At 34.4% G+C, this 17,827-nt stretch overlaps 1 long non-coding RNA gene across 2 annotated transcripts; it reads left to right on the top strand.

The window, feature by feature from the left end:
• The first annotated feature begins 12,849 nt into the window (after positions 1 to 12,849).
• LOC143253463 (uncharacterized) lies at positions 12,850 to 14,961 on the top strand. 2 transcript variants are annotated; one of them, XR_013029645.1, is made up of 2 exons: positions 12,850 to 12,936; positions 14,177 to 14,961. It is a non-coding gene; the product is annotated as an uncharacterized LOC143253463 (long non-coding RNA). The 2 variants fall into 2 exon arrangements; XR_013029646.1 differs by lacking the exon at positions 12,850 to 12,936 and adding an exon at positions 13,336 to 13,834.
• Positions 14,962 to 17,827: the final 2,866 nt, after the last annotated feature.

Genomic DNA, 17,827 nt, shown 5'->3' with positions numbered 1-17,827 from the left:
AATCTCTTAGAAAACGTACACGTAGTCCATTAGATAACATATATATAATCCCTTACAACATAATGTACACGTAGTCCCTTAGATAACATATATATAATCCCTTACAACATAATGTACACGTAGTCCATTTGATAACATATATATAATTCCTTACAGAAATGTATATATTGTCCCATAAATAACGTACTTGTTGTCCCTTATATAAAATGCATTTAGTCCCTTACATAGTGTGCATGTAATCCCTTAGATAACGTACACGTAGTCCCTTAGATAACATATATATATAGTCCCTTACATAATGTACTCGTAGTCCCTCAGATAATACCTGTTCTATAAGTTCAGTATCCTGAGAAAACAAAAACCTAATTTTAACGTCACGAGACACTAAAGATAAATCTCCTAGCAATAAAAGTTAGAGATAACGTTTGGTACCGTAAGATACCTTATGTCAAAATATTTCTTTCTAACCAGTCAGAGGAAACTAATATGCAAAGAAGGTAAACTCATCTTTTTAAAGTGCAGGTTGGGGCAGTGACCCAGCCTAGTTCCTGCATGAACCAATGAGAAGAAGGGAACAGTCAGGTGCAGCTAAGACGTGAAATTCGAGACAGTGTGTAATTTAGAGCTGAATTATTCAAACAAAACCATAATAAGACTACAATATCGCGATTCCAAAGGTCAAAGTTAAAAACAAAGGTTAATTTTAGGATGTCATACTTTCCAACAACTGTTGTGTTAACTTAAGTTGTTTGGTGTTGAATTTCATTCAAAATTATTCAACGGTTGCCTGCAGTAGCCGTTCCTAACTTTCAAGTGGTAGACTGGCTAGAAGAAAGCTGTTCAACACCACCCACCGCCAACTTTGGGTTACTCTTTGCCAACGAACAATAAAATTGATGATGGTAATATAACGTCACCATGGCTGAAAGGACGAGCATGTTTGGTAAAGGGATTTGAACTAACAATCCTCAAATTAAGAGTTCAGCATTCTCACCACCAGACCTTTTCAAACGAAAAAATATAATGTAAAAAACAAACAAGCAGTATTAAATATGTATATGGTCATTTATTCACTCTTAAGGTTTAAAAATTGACTAATTTTTCAAAGTTAATATAAAGTACAATGAAATAAGTTAACAGCTGGTGGTGTGTTTAGTTTTATAACTTCTCATACACAAGTTTTCAACTCAAAAGTAGATAAGTTAATCAAGTGCATGAGGTAATGATTGGAGTACACATTTATTTCACCCCCAGTGGTACAACAGCATGTCTGCGTACTTACAACTCCAGAAACCAGGTTTCGATACTCGTGGTTGGTAGAGCACAAATAGCCCATTGTTTAGCTTTGTGCTTAAATCCAAATAATTAATCAATAATTATAATTATTTGCGGCAGTTAGTGAGATATTTTTAGGAATATATTTTACTTTTATATTACTTTAATATAAAACTTTTAATTACGTTGCCTTTCTAGTTTGGTCATATATTTAATAAACGTCGTTCTATATAAAACACTATGGAGAACAAAGATACAAGTTCGTTGTCACACCCATAGCTCTTTTACTCAGACTGGCCAATATCGGGACAACGCCCTTCTTTAGGGTTATCTACCGTGACTACTTCCCTAACATATTTGGGAGTCGAAACGAAATGTACTTCAGTATACAAGAACAATTACGGCTGATTTAAAACCAATTGGGCCTAACTCTATTTCCCGAATTCGTTACCAAATATTGCTATTAATACTGCAATCAGGGTGTATTAATTGCAAAAAGTGAATTTACTATATTCTGCCCAGTGAAAATTCGTAATTATAAGTATACCTCACACGAGTCGATTCCCAGGCGCAGGCTTAAAGTGATAAAAAATTTCTAGATGTTGGCGTATGTAATCTTGAGAGAAAGACTAGTACGAAGGACTTCACAACTAAATATAAAGTGTTTTTTTTTAATTCCACGCAAAGCTACACGAGGGCTATCTGCGCTAACCGTCCCTAATTTAGTAGTGCAAGACTAGAGGGAAGGCAGCTAGTCATCACCATCCCCCACCAACACTTGAACTACTCTTTTACCAACGAATAGTGGGATTGACCGTCACATTATAACGCCCCCACGGCTGAAAGAGCGAGCATGTTTGGTGCGACGGAGATTCGAACCCGCGACCCTCAGATTACGAGTCGAACTCCTTAACCCACCTTGCCAATATAAAGACATATTCAAAAATAGTTTTGGAAGGTTAAAAATCAAGTGTATTTCAGTAATTACACTGTGTTAATAAGTATAAACCCATAAATCAGAGGAATAACAATAGTTTCTATATTATCACTACACGTTCACAGACCCGAGCACTAAGAAGAATAGATATATTCATAAGAACTATTAGAATGAATAGCTTATTTTACTGGTTACTATATACGTCGGTGTAACTTGTCAATTTTTACGCATAGTATTTTCTACTTGTATCGAACAACAAATTTTATCATTCTGGATTTCATGAAAGAACTAAATTAGTTACAAGTTTTTTGAAACAGAGGTCACTTAAGCGAGAAGTTTGAAGACTGCGAAACGTTTTACCAATTAAGTTGATCTTTGTAACGGGAGAACCTTCAGTTCGCGTCTGTTTCTGAAAACACGTGGTTTCTCATCAAAGGAACCGAACCAGGTCCCGCCTGTATAACGTGCGAGCTCCCAAGATCGTGATACTCTAAAGTTAATTTGAAGTTACACTCTAGTCAGATAGACGACAGCAACTTTGACGCGTAACTAATTCTATTCGGCCATCTTTGCCCGGAATATAAATCGAAACATGCTGTTGTTTGTCTTTATTGTAAATTTTCTTACTGCTGATGTTTGTGCCCTGTTCTAATTTATTTTACTGCTATTGTTTGTGCCTTATTGTAATTTACCTTACTGGTGTTTTTGGATCCAATGTAATTTATGTTACTATTGATGTTTGAGCTATATGTAATTTATCTTCTGCTGTTGTTTGTGCTTTATTGTAGTTTATATCACTGGTGCCGTTTGTGTCCTATGTAATTTAGCTTACTGCTGTTGTTTTGCCTTATGTAATTTATCTTACTGGTGTTTTTTGGGTCCTATTGTTATCTACTTTATGTTCTAGTTTATTGTATTAGTCCTTTTTATTTCTCTTAACTTATTCACGTTTAATTTTTATATCAATTGTGTGAAAATAGTTCCGTTGTTTATTACCAACCTATACCTTAAGAAAAAAACTAAGTATCATACTTATTTTATATTATTTCTTTTACCTTAACAACAGCACTAAGTATCATACTTATTATATATTGTTTATTTTACCTCAACAACAGTTATAAATACTCTAATTATTTTATATTGTTTATTTTATCTTAACAACAGCTATAAATAGTTTACTTATCATATATTGTTTATTTACCTTAACAAATACTAAAAATACTTTATTTATTATCTATTGCTTATTTTACCTTAACAACAGCTATAAATATTCTTCTTATTGTATATTGTTTATTTTCCCTTAAAAATGGCTATAAATACTCTACTTATTATATATTGTTTATTTTACTTTAACAATGGCTATAAATACTCTAATTATCTTATGTTGTTTATATTACCTTAACGACAGCTATAGATACTCCACTTATTATATATTGTTTATTTTACTTTAACAATGGCTATAAATACTCTAATTATCTTATGTTGTTTATATTACCTTAACAACAGCTATAGATTTTACTTTATTTTACTTTAACAATGGCTATAAATACTCTAATTATCTTATGTTGTTTATTTTCCCTTCCCGACAGCTATAAATACACTATTTATTATATATATTTTATTTTACCTTAACACTAGCTATAAATACTTTAATTATTATATATTGTTTATTTTACCTTCCGAACAGCTAAAAATACTTTACTTATTACATGTTGTTTATTTTACCTAAGAACAATTATAAGTACTCTAACTGTTACATATTGTTTCTTCCCCTTAACAACAGCCCTACGTACTGTTTATTGTAAATTGCCTTTTTTATACCTTTTCCCTCTAGCATAACAGTTCGAAGAACCCTATTACTATGTTTTGTTCGCTATATAACAACTCTAAGAACCACTTTACTATATCTTATTTACTCTACCACAACAATTGTAAGAACCCCTAACTACAGTTTCTCCACTCTATCACAACAATTCTTAAGAATCTCTTTATTGTACAATCCTCCCTTACACAACAATAGCTCTAAATGCCCACCTTGTTTTATGCAACGTGCATTACTATAACAGGGTGTAAAGTTAGAAGACAACAAACTGTTACATGTTGTTGGTTTTATTATTTATTGAACGATAACTATATTTAACTGAAACATTTATTAGCAAACATTCATGTGTATAACTACATGATGTGTTTGTGCACGTGTATGTATCATCACGGGTTTCAGACTTGTGTACAGTTTCGGTTCTAACGAGAAATAGGAGATTATGTGTCAGATTTCCAGATCATGGGTGTGTCGTCACATGATTTACTTCCCACGAAGGCGTGCTCAAACAAAAGAGAAAATGATTGGTTCAAAATGGAGGCGCGTGACTATTGCTCACGGCTGACACTGAATGGGACAGTGTTCGCCAGCAGACGTAAATTTTAAACAGACAACGCCCGTGCACGATAAAGATCACGTGATTACCAGTCGCTGACCTTCAGACTGTAAATATATATACTCTCACAAGTATTGGGTCTTGGAATAGTTACAACTTGGTTTTTTTTCCTACTATTTAATGAAACAACTTATATTTGATACGCGAAAGATCCTTTAGCATTTTTCTCATATTTTTCTTTCTTTCTGTTTTGTTTTTATATTGAATCGGAATGTTAACTCGAAACTGGAATGTGTTAATTTCTTCCACGTGTCAGAAAATGACCTTTAGAAACACGTGAGAAATAAAAACCGAATATTTTGCTTAACCTAATTAATGCAGAGAAATATAATTTTTTTTTGTTAGTGACTGCCATCAGTTCTCTTTATCTAAAGCGCTATCAGGCGCCAGAAGGTTGAGTTATTAACCAAAACGTTATAGTGGCCGAAACCAGATTAACAATATTTCTTCAACTCATGTTATTACGTCATGCGGCTAATAATTACAATCTTTAGCTGAATTCAGTCAGCCAAGAAACTGGCATCTTTCCAGTTAAGTAATTCACTTGTTAAGCCGCGTTGGAAATAGTTACAATATGATTAATGGCTGTAAAACTTAATGTGGATAAAAAATTGATTTTATTTTGCTTAATTTATTAATCTCGTACTTATAAGAAATATAAAAGCACTGTAATACCATGTATTAATATTTCGTGTTTTATGTACAAACCCAATATAGTGTCGTTATTTTGGATAAAGTTAAATAAAATAGTACTGAAATAATTACCATAACGGTATAATAATTTATCTACGCATATTTCAGATTTTAGTGCATTTAATACTGAAATAACTTTTATAAGAGCAAAATAAGTTATCTACGGATATTTCAGGTTTTAGTGCATTTAATGGTGAAATAACTTTCATAAGGGTAAATAATTTATCTAAGGATATTTCAGATTTTAGTGTATTTAATAATGAAATAACTTTCATAAGGGTAAAATAATTTATCTAAGGATATTTCAGATTTTAGTGTATTTAATGGCGAAATAGCACACCTAAAGGTAAAATAATTTATCTCGTAAAATATTTAATAAGTACGGCCCAGTAACCCTTAAATAAGAAACATTTAAGGCTAAACTCACTGGAGAAATCCGAGGACGTTCATTTTGTGTTTACGTGATATGAACGAGGACTGACCGATATTCCGAAACAATCCGCCCTTTATTACTGGAGTTTGCCTTACTCTTTTTATCTTCGTTCACTTTTTATATCTTGTTTCTATAATAGTAATTTCATTATCATACGAATTTTGACCTAAGTTTTCAAGAGATTGGAAAGTTTCAATTATGTGTAACAGTACACGTATAAACCTCAGAATGTTATCGGCTTATGATAAAATATTAGACATAATACTGTTTATGCAATATAAGAACTTGAGTAATACGGTTTGTTGTTGTTGTTTCGGCACAATTAAAAGCAATAAGAAGATTTACCTTTCATTGTGCTAAAAAAACAAATTTCTCTGTTTTATTTGTAATATGATGGCATAACGTGCGTGAAAAGAAATGACGTGTAATTGCTTTTACGTTTAATTTTCGAAATATTGGCATTTCTGAACTATAACCCTTCGTAATTATGACTTCTTAGAACTACAGACCTTCTGAATATCGGTCTGTAATTACATGAATACCTATTGCTTTCAAGTCGACACGGACAAAATTACATCTACTCATAATGATGACCTTGTAGCGAAATGTTACTGCAGTCCAAGCTGGTTATACAAACCGAATACAGTACACACGTACCTATGGCAGGCCTTTATTTCCACGTTTTTCGTGTATTTCTTGTACGAAATTTGTAACTATCATATTTTGTGACTGCAATGTCAAGTAAGGTTCTGCTGTAATAAATTAAAATTTTACGTCTATCCTATATTTATAATCATTATTTACATAACGAAAACTTACAGAATAACAGGGCATTAATAGACATGCGCATGCGAAACATAACGACTGCTACATTTTTATGGGGACAAAATACTACCTGAGTATATGTTTTGTTTGTTTGTTTTTTAATTTCGCGCAAAGCTACACGAGGGCTATATGCGCTAGCCGTCCGTAATTTAGTAGTGTAAGACTAGAGGGAAGGCAGCTAGTCATCACCACCCACCGCCAACTCTTGAGCTACTCTTTTACCAACGAATAGTGGGACTGACCGTAACTTTATAACGCCCCCACGGCTGAAAGGGGCGAGCATGTTTGGCGCGACGGGGATGCAAACCCGCGACCCTCAAATTACGAGTCGCACGCCTTAACACGCTTGGCCATGCCGGGCCCTTATGTATATTGTAATCATTTTTTGAAAAATTTTAGTCTCTTGTATTTGAGTTTAAAATATGTTTTACGGTTCTTTTATTGAAATGGAACGATATGTTTTTAACAATACGCCAATTTTATACAACAAAGTGCCGAATTTTTTGAAACAATGTGTAATTTCTCATCTTGAAAAATACAAGCTACAAATAATAAATTATCTACCTAATTATATTTTAGCTTTGAAACGAACAAACGTTCAAGACGTCTTCAAAAAGTAATAAAAATAAATAAAAAATTATATTATATAATAAATATTTGGGTGAGACATTGTCTGTGTACCATTAAAGATAGTTAGGATCGCTAACTTGAACAAACAAACCCCAAAACAAAACAACAACACCAAAATAATGTGTTCGATCCCTGTGATAGGCATAGTGCATAAAGGTCCTTTGGAATTTTGCACTAAAACAAGCTATGAAAACAACAGGAATCTCTTATTTTCATGTACTTACGAGGTCCCAGCATGGCCAAGCGTGTTAATGCGTTCGACTCGTAATCCGAGGGTCGCGGGTTTGAATCCCAGTCGTACACACATGCTCGCCCTCCCAGCCGTGTGGACGTTTTAGTGTGACGGTCAATCCCATTATTTGTTTGTAAAAGAGTAGCCCAAGAGTTGGCGGTATCTGCCTTCCCTCTAGTCTTACACTGCTAAATTAGGGATGGCTAGTGCAGATAGCCCTCGAGTAGCTTTCCACGAAATTCTAAAACAAACAATATACATAAGACATAATTGTACGAACAAAAATAATTTTGTCTGAAAACAAAACAAACAAACAAATAAATTCATGTCAAGAAAAATTTAGAACAGTTGTTTACAATTGAAACATCGTTCAAGAAAACTTCTTGAATATTATAAAAATTAGAGAAATTTTGGTGGTCGATTTCATATGATTAGCCCCAAGTGGCACAGTGGTATGTCTACAAGCTTACATCTCTAAAAACCGGGTTTTGATACCCGTGGTGGCTAGAACATAGATAGCCCATTGTGTAGCTTTGTGCTAAATTCTAAACAAACAAACAAATAATTATTTGTTTGATTAATACATTCAAGATTTATAGCTTTAATATTTCACAAAACATGTATCTTATGCTTTATCAAAGTTACGCCAATTTTTTGCAAAAATCTCTATTTATGAATAGCAATGCAACATCAAAAGTGAGTTGTTTTAAAGTGAGAGTCAATAATCATGGAGGTGAGACATTATCTTGCATTCTGTTCTGATGTCACACCGTTTACAGTATGACAAAGACTGGGAACAATAGAAGTTACTGGTTCCACTACGGTTGATTTTTTTTTTTTTCCATAGCTGTAAGTTGCTTCTGACAAAGCCTCAAATCGTATACATTAACTGTAGTGAACTTCTATTCGACTTGAAATGGATAATGTTTGTATTGGTTTCACACTTGCAATAATACCAAAAAAAAACAAACAAACAATAAATATAATTGAACTTTAATTTGACTCTCTAGCCTCGTACTTGACAGGCAGATAGGATGACCAGACGTCCCGGTTTTGCCGCGACTATCTAGTATTTTGGGTAATTTGTCCCAGAGTCCCGGTATTAAGATAAAGACATCAAACTGTCAGTCACATCAATTCACGAATATGCTAGGCCTACTTGACTTGCTGTCATAACACGTATTCTCCTTCCGACAAACTCTTGAAAGTTCCATCTGTGCTTGGTGAGAAACCAAGTCTGAATGTGGAGACAGTTAAGTCAGTGCCTATGGTCAAAATACACTTTACAACGTTGTGTTACAATTAAACAGAACAAAATATGACTTAAAAATTTTCAAAGTTTCATTGAAACTTGAAGAAATATATTTGAAAATGTTAATAACTCTAAAATAATTGTTTTTCAATTTCGCGCAGAGTTACAAGAGGACTATTTGTGCTAGCCGCCCCTACTTTTACAGTGTAAAACAAGAGGGAAGGCATCTAGTCATCACTACCCACCGCCCACTCTTGGGCTACTCTTTTATCAACAAATAGTAGGATTGACCGTAACATTATAACGCCCTCACGGCTAGCTAGCTTTGCGCGAAGTTCAAAACAAACAAACAAACAACTAAACCCAAGATGTAAGCTTTCTCGTCACACACTCAGTAAAGCCTAACTTGTGTTTTCACTTTAACTGCACTTGACCATATTCAGCTTTACTTATTTTCTCTTCTTGCTATTATTCCTGCCTTACATCGAACCCCGAGGTCACGGGCTCCAATCCCCGTTGCACCAAACATGCTCGTCCTTTCGGTCGTGGGGGCGTTATAATGTTACGATCAATCTCACTATTCGTTGATAAAAAGTAGCCCAAGAGTTGGCGGTGGGCGGTGATGACTAGCTGCCTTCTCTCTAGTCTTACACTGTTAAATTAGTAATGGCTAGCGTAGATAGCCCTATTGTAGCTTTGTGCGAAATTCAAACCAAACCATACCCATCCCCGACCGACGTTTACTAAGTCGCTTATTTCGTTTTTTTCCTCTTGAACGAAGTGTAAGGCAAACCTTTAGACAAACGCCACATCAAAACTAACATTTTAAAATATGCAATAAATGTACTTTGCTACCCACGGGAACGAAAAACCAACGTATCTCCTTTCGGAACTTTTGAATTAACGATTTTTTTTTTTATTTAGAAAGAAGGACGAATGAATAAAGTCTTAAATGACTTTTTGCAAAGGTTGGTTCGAAACTTTAGAATTCCATAAGTGTCTACTAAAGAGTGTTCAAGGTTAAATGAATCGAGTTTAGCTAATTAACACTACAGACGTTGCTAAAACGATACTGAGTCTTGTCCACAGATAAAACGTCTCAGTTATGATGCTGATTTGGACTCTGTCCTTGATCCCAGACCGAGGAAAGAACCCATTTAATTTAAACCCTCAACTTTTGTCCTTCCGCCTCGGCTTAACTGTCCATAATGTCATCCGAGAAACGTACCACACGTCGTTTCCCATTAAGATGTAACGTTTACGAAATTAGCAGATTACCCGTTCACAGATTTACTGATATATATAAAAAAGGAAGATACTGAACATATGTCCTTGTAATTCCTTGAGAACACTCTGTTCCTTATTCATTGCGATTAGGTTCATTTACCTCCCCGTGTTTCTTCCTTGTAAGGCAAGAAATTTACGATTTTTCCTTAATGCGAAAGAATCTTAAAAGTACATTATTACACTCGGCAAAAATCACATAAAGTGGTCTTAGTTATTAAAATAATCGTAGTTATTGTCAATTATCTTAATGTAACTTTAAACCATATGGACACTATCGGCCTTTTAAACAGATTTTTTTTTCTAAGCTGTTTATGTAATAACTTACTTGCTGGTTGGTGTCTTTGTTTCTTACGGGAATATTAATAACAAATTAGACACATACAAAAATTTCAATCACAGAAAAATCATCCATAGTGCAATTAATATCGCTGCTACTGCTGTGGGCCCCGTGTACTTAACACAGAATATAAACAATTGTTACCACCATTACTGCTGGTATCCGTGAGTATTTTGCACAGATACAAACAATTAATACAACTGTTACTACTGGGGTCTCTGTGTACTTAACACAGAATATAAACAATTCATACACTATCATTGCTGTGGGCCCCGTGTACTTAACTAAAAGTCACTTTGTTTGGTTTTTTTAATTTCGCGCAAAGCTACACGAGAGATATCTGCACTAGTCGTCCCTAATTTAGCAGTGTAAGACTAGAGGGAAGACAACTAGTCATCACCACCTACCTCCATCTCTTGGGCTACTCTTTTACCAACGAATAGGGGGATTGACCGTCACATTATAACGACCCCACGGCTGATTAAGCGGGCATATTTGGTGTGACGGAGATTCGAACCCGCGACCCTCGGATTACGAGTCGAGTACCATAAGCACCTGGCCATGCCGGGCCTTTCGAAATAGGAGGAGTCATAAAAGCCAAAATGCATTTCAGGTAGAATATATAGACTACTGTCTGCCCATTATGATTTTAATGACCGGGTGAAAGAGAGCTTGTGAAGAAAGCCTATAAGTGTAGTGAGTGTTGACATAATAACTAAAATAAAGTAATGGAGTAGAGTAAGGGCCACCTAGCCTAGAGACAAGTGTATAAAATTGATCATGAAAGTAAAAATATGGACTCAGTTTTAAAATTAAGCTATTTTCTGTTATATCACCGTCATTTTAAATAAAACAAATCTTGGTTTCGCATAACTTATTTCTTTCAGTTAGCTAGGTTTGTGATTTCTGCTAACTTTTAACTTTAAAAAAAAAGAAAGAAATGTCGTTCTCGAACGATTGCATCGTATTCCATTGTAAGAAACGACTACAGCATTGATTTCCAGGTAAGAATATCCCTCCTTTATAAAAAGCAGTTTTAAGGTTTTCTTTCACCTTTATACAGGTATTTAAAGGATATTCCATGTGTGTTTTTTGAGTTTCGTAAACAAAATGATCTAAAAATAACAACTTCTTGGAAAAGTTAAGGCATTAAAGATTTAATTACAGGTTGAAATTAGACCACTTATTGAATAGTTTCTTGTTAAATTAATTTTTAAAAAGTTATTTTCTTAATATAAAATTCAGTTACAACTTAAACCTTCAAAATTGATTATCCTATCCATGTTGACCGAATTTTTTACTAGCTTGAAATATTTAACGAATTCGTTGTGGTCGCTTGTTTGTTTTGTTAATAGGAGTTAAATATATGTTATTATTTGTGTTTAGTAATATTCAATAATAAAAACCGCTGCTAGTTATATTGTTTACTGTATATGTAAGCCAAAGAAAATGGTATAATTCTGGTAAGGTATTGAAATTACATTTTAAGTACCGAAGTGTGATATTTTAGTATTAATACACGTACAACAGTAAGATACACCAAACATTTGTCCAGTACATTTCAATTAATACCTTTTATGCGCTGACCTGTGGTGCTCTGGCGTTAAGTATCGACTTTTTATTAATGTCCGTTAATCCATGACGACTCACATTTAATATTCAGGAAAAAGCTAACGATATTTTAACCCTAACACATATCGAACAGTAAAAGAGCTACGTGTACTGAGTTTAGGTGTCTCGATTTATTTTTTCATAGGTCTATCATAACTGTAAAAGTATTCATAACTGCCATCGTGTCAGACTAGGCCTAACTACTGTAAAACTGAAATAATTCTTTAAATCAGAACAAATCGTTGCACTTTTAAAAAAATCAGATCACTACAAATCATTCAAAGAAACATTTGTTGATCATCTCAACAAAAGCGAATCAATATTTTATTTCATAATGTAAGAAAAGCACGGATTTTAAAAGTCTTGATAGAAATGGATGAAGATTGTTTTCTTGTTTTTGAATTTCGCGCAAAGCTACACGAGGGCTATCTGCGTTAGCCGTCCCTAATTTAGCAGTATAAGGCTAGAGGGAAGGCAGCTAGTCATCACCACCCACCGTCAACTCTTGGGATACTCTTTTACTAACGAATAATGGAATTGACCTTCACATAGCGCCCCCACGGCTGAAAAGGCGATCATGTGGTGCGACGGGGATTCGAACCCGCGACCCTCGGATTACGACTCGAACGCCTTAACCTACCTGGCCATGTCGTTTCTAGATAAAGAACCTATAACACGAGCGCTTTCGAAAGGTGGACTTTCCTTTTTCAAGTGGAAACTTAGAACCCAGGTTATAGGTTTTTTCATTTTAATTTGTCAGTTGCTGATGAGATTGATATCACGTCATAGGTGTTTTTTCTTTCAACAGGTAGGCCTCATTCAAATCTTGTATTACAGTTTTTTGTTCTCCTAACATTACATTCTTAAGCGACTACCCGTTGTTATTCTATCATATGGAAGCTGCCATCAAATCATTAGTAAATTTTGTTATAACAGTTGGAGGTCAACATTACTTCTGATATTCTAACATGTGGAAGCCACCGTCACATGTAAGTAACTATTTTTTATTTTAACAGTTAGAGGGTTTAGGTGACTGGTGTTTATAACAATAAGGGCACTAGAGTGTGATTTGTGACGTAAGTTTTATTGAAATACAAACAGAACTGACCGACAAAACGACCTTCAGGTTCTTGGTATTCGAATTTTTCTTTAATAGACGTCAAGGAAATAAAAATTTCTAGACGGTAGAGATTATTTTCACTGTCATAACCATAAATTAATAAATCAAACCAACAACTGACATGATGTTATAAAACACATGTCTGATCTGATAAGAGAGTCAACACGTCAGGTCATGCTGTCTACTAATAGTAATAAGAAGAGTCGCGTACAGAGCAGAAAGAAAAACAAACAAAAACAGAACTCATCTTGTGGGAATACTTTCTGTGTCATCGTATATACATAGCGCTTGCAAAGTTGGGATGTATACTAAAGAATATATCAGAACTATTATATTAACTGATCAGACTCAATTAGCAATCGAGCGGTACTATTATATTAACCGATCAGACTCAATTTGGAATAGTGGTACTATTATATTAGCTGATCGGACTTATGGTCGACTCGTAATATCGTAGCTCTGATGTGGTCGCGGGGCGGCAGCACAATCGAGCGGGTTCAAGCGCCATATTTGTCTGGTTGTTTTTGGTGTTTGACAGAAAACAACAGTTTGCCGCCAACAGAATGTTGTGTTCCTTTGTGCGAAAATCGTGGTGGGCTCAGATTTCTGTCTAATACAAGTGAGGAAACAGTGTTCGAAAACGCTGGATTCTGGCCATCAGAAGAGTTGATCCTAAGGACAAGTCTCGTGTGTGGGAGCCTGGACCAAGTTGTGTCGTGTGCCATGATCACTTTGTATCGACAGATTACTACAGTGAAACATCTTTTGTTAGTTATCATTCCAGTATTTTAAAACAAAAAAAAATGACACCAACTATTTCCCTCTACTACCTTAACCACCACCACAGGGGCCGAGGGACACACACATACATAGATACACATACTCACACACAATAACACATACCCCCACACACAGTGACACACACACTAACACCTGTCACCATCACTAATCTTTTTTTTTTTTTTTTGCTTTCAGAGCTTTTATGATTTCATATAAACCCAATGTTGTCAATATTTAAACTTATAACAAGTTGTACATCATAACAAGTACATATACAAGTGTATTTTAGTGTTACATATTTTTTATAAACATAAATAATTCTCTTTCAGGTTATGAACCTCAAGCAAAACGTTTGCGACCAAACGCAGTTCCATGTGTGTTTCATGGACGATTTCACAGACATCAGAATCAACGGAGAGGACAGCTCGCCAAACGAAACGCCTGAATCGGACTGCAACAGTGATGTCAAGCCAGAGTTCACCAGGATGTTCATATTTAATCCAGGAATGCATGGAGTGCGAGGTATAATAACTTCAAAGCAGTACACACTATGACATCTTTCTTGTGACATACAATTTCTGCTCAAATTGAACTTTCAAACCTCGAGTAAAAAAAAGTGAACATACAACTAGATGTAACATCAAACACCTCGAGCAGTTTCCTGTGTAGCTGAACTTGAACCAAACTCAAGCTAAGGTGAAGAAACATAGGAATACAAGATGATATATCATCAAGGGATACTAAAGTTAAACCAGACATACCAAATAATTGTATAATTTGTGGGTGGTATATATAGTTACAATAACTCTTAACCAATACATGTATTAGTAATCATTAAAATTGTATTTTTCTATGTTCCTGTAGAAGTGTTTTTCCAAAAGAACTTTACAGAAATATTGCTCATAAAACATTGTCAATTGTGAAACCATTTTGCTAATAAATGTCTCATTTCTCTTTATTGGAATGACTTTGAAATATTTCAAAGCATACAAAACAAATTTGCACACATCACTGTTTGTACAAAAAAGTTGACCCTGTACCTGGTAGAATCTGTTCCCGACATACTTCAATGAATTAATCATTTTCGTAATTAAAATATTTATCTATGACAAAACGCTAGCCTTAGTAAAAATAAAAATCAAGGAACGTCACAAGCTCACTATCACCATAAAACTGGCATTGTTTTATTTCGTCATGTACCTTTTCTATACTTTTTTTAGGCCTAGATGACATTGAAACCAATAACAAGGCCTATATTATCGCCCATTTAAAACTTCATGATTCACTTGAAGAAAAGAAAATTTGTCGTAATACACAAATACAATACACACAATGTATTTACATATTAGTTATTTCATGTTCCTAAATATGTTACATACGACATATAAGAACCAAACGTTGTGTATTTACCCGGTAATAGTCCGTGTCCAGACAAGGCGACAACAAATAAGGTGAAGGACCCTGACGATTGTGCTGCCACCGTGCGAATGCGAAAACGCGCTAGTTATGAGCTTTCCATTAGGGATAGATTTGGACCATTACACTGACTGATCAGACTCATTAATGGATGGCATTGGACATCTATATCAATTGGTCAGACTCACTAATGGATAGGTTGATACTATTATATTAACTGATCAGACTCAATTAGGGATAGATTTGGACTATGATATTGACTGATCAGACATATCAAAGGATAGGATTGGACTACTGTATTAACTGATCACACTAACTAACGGATGGGATTGGACTACTGTATTAACTGATCACACTAACTAACTGATGAGATTGGACAACTGTATTAACTGATCACACTAACTAAAGGATAGGATTGGACTACTGTATTAACTGATCACACTAACGGATGGGATTGGACTACTGTATTAACTGATCACACTAACGAATGGGATTGGACTACTGTATTAACTGATCACACTAACTAACGGATGGGATTGGACTACTGTATTAACTGATCACACTAACGGATGGGATTGGACTACTGTATTAACTGATCACACTAACTAACGGATAGGTTGATACTACTATATTAACTGGTCAGACTAACTAATGGATAAGTTGATATTATTATATTAACTGATCAAACTAATCGATAGGTTGATACTATTATATTAACTGATTAGACTAACTAATGGATAAGTTGATATTATTATATTAACTAATCAAACTAAATAATAGATAAGTTGATACTACTAGATTAACTGATCAAACTAAATAATGGATAATTTCATACTACTAGATTAACTGATCAAACTAGCTAATGCATAGGTTGATACTACTATATTAACTGATCAAACTAAGTAATGGATAGGTTGATGCCATTATATTAACTGATCAGACTAACTAATTGATTATTTGATACTACTATATTAACTGATAAGACTAATGGATATGTTGATACTACTATATTAACTGATAAGACTAATGGATATGTTGATACTACTATATTAACTGATCAAACTAACTAATTGATTATTTGATACTACTATATTAACTGATAAGACTAATCGATATGTTGATACTACTATATTAACTGATCAGATTATTTTTCTCAAGCCAATGAAGTCTTGATATTTAGTTTTTTCTTGATACTGTGTTCACTTGACAGTATATTTCTATTTATTTATATTTTACAACTACTGTTTGAATTGAAGTTTTCTCCTTGAACGACGTAACTCGTGGAAATGAAACATCAGAAACCGTCAGTGTAGAAAATGGAGTGGAAATGATCACAACACCTGATGAAATGAACCAGTCGGTAACAAATCCAGATAAGGAGAAAGAACCAGAACGTGGGGAATGGAAAGGAAAACTGGACTTTGTTTTAAGTTCTATAAACTACGCTGTCGGTCTTGGAAACGTATGGCGATTTCCATACTTGTGTTATGAAAATGGTGGAAGTATATGTCTTGTGGTTTAATCCAACATAATATACATGTAACCTTTACCTTACTAAATGTTAAATCGATGGTTCTAATGTTGTTGTTTGTTATTTAGGGGCATTTTTGTTTCCCTACCTCATCTGTTTAGTCTTGTGTGCTGTTCCTCTATTCTTCCTGGAAGTGGCCATTGGTCAGTACCTCAGCATTGGTGGTATCGGGGTCTGGAATTTGATTCCTATCTTTAAAGGTAGCTATTGTTGTTTACTTTTAGTGTCTTAGCAATTTTTATCTTTTTTTCCTGCAAATATTTATTTGTGATACCTATGAGTAGTTATCATGCCTATTCATAGGATGCCCCCTTAATGGGAAGTTGCCATATCAGAAGGGATCAAAGAGTGCCATCTTAAGGTTATGTAACGATCACGTAATATGTTGCATAATTGTTATGTTATATATATTCTCCAAGATTATATAAATGTGATGCAGTATAAAGAGACAGCCTGCTACCAGAGGGCGTATTACTAAGATTATAAAGCGACAAAGTTGATATGATGAGCGCACAGATGTGTCAAAATGACTTTAACTTTATAACAATAATGAAAGTCTTACAATTAATGATTTAATCTAATTTACATTACTTTAAACCTGCTAACTTAATCTTACCAACTTTATAGTTTTCGTTTGTATATTGTAAACGTTTTACAAGGGTAGGCGGTGTGTATGTGGGCGAATGATTCTGACCTCCGCTAGTACAGCGGTAAGTCTATGGATTTACGCTAAAATAAGGGGTTCAATTCCCCTCGGTGGGCTTAGCAGATAGTCCGATGTGGCTTTGCTATAAGTATATATATATACACACACACGAATGATTCTATGACGGACAGTGGTGCTATATTTCTTTATATCAACTTACGTTTATAATTTTCATTTATAGATTCATTCGCATTATATGTGTCTTACAAAGGTGGAGGGTGTTACTAAGGTTCTACAGGCGGAAAGTGTTACTTGAGTTAGTGCTGCTAACGTAATCGCAAGTTGAGACACTCCACGAAAAACTCATCATACTATTGAACTATGTCT

This window comes from Tachypleus tridentatus, chromosome 6 (assembly GCF_004210375.1).
Source record: "Tachypleus tridentatus isolate NWPU-2018 chromosome 6, ASM421037v1, whole genome shotgun sequence".
In the NCBI taxonomy this organism is placed as follows: Eukaryota; Metazoa; Arthropoda; class Merostomata; order Xiphosura; family Limulidae; genus Tachypleus; species Tachypleus tridentatus.
The sequence above is the reverse complement of the archived record's forward strand: the minus strand, read 5'-3'. Positions and strand labels throughout refer to the sequence as shown.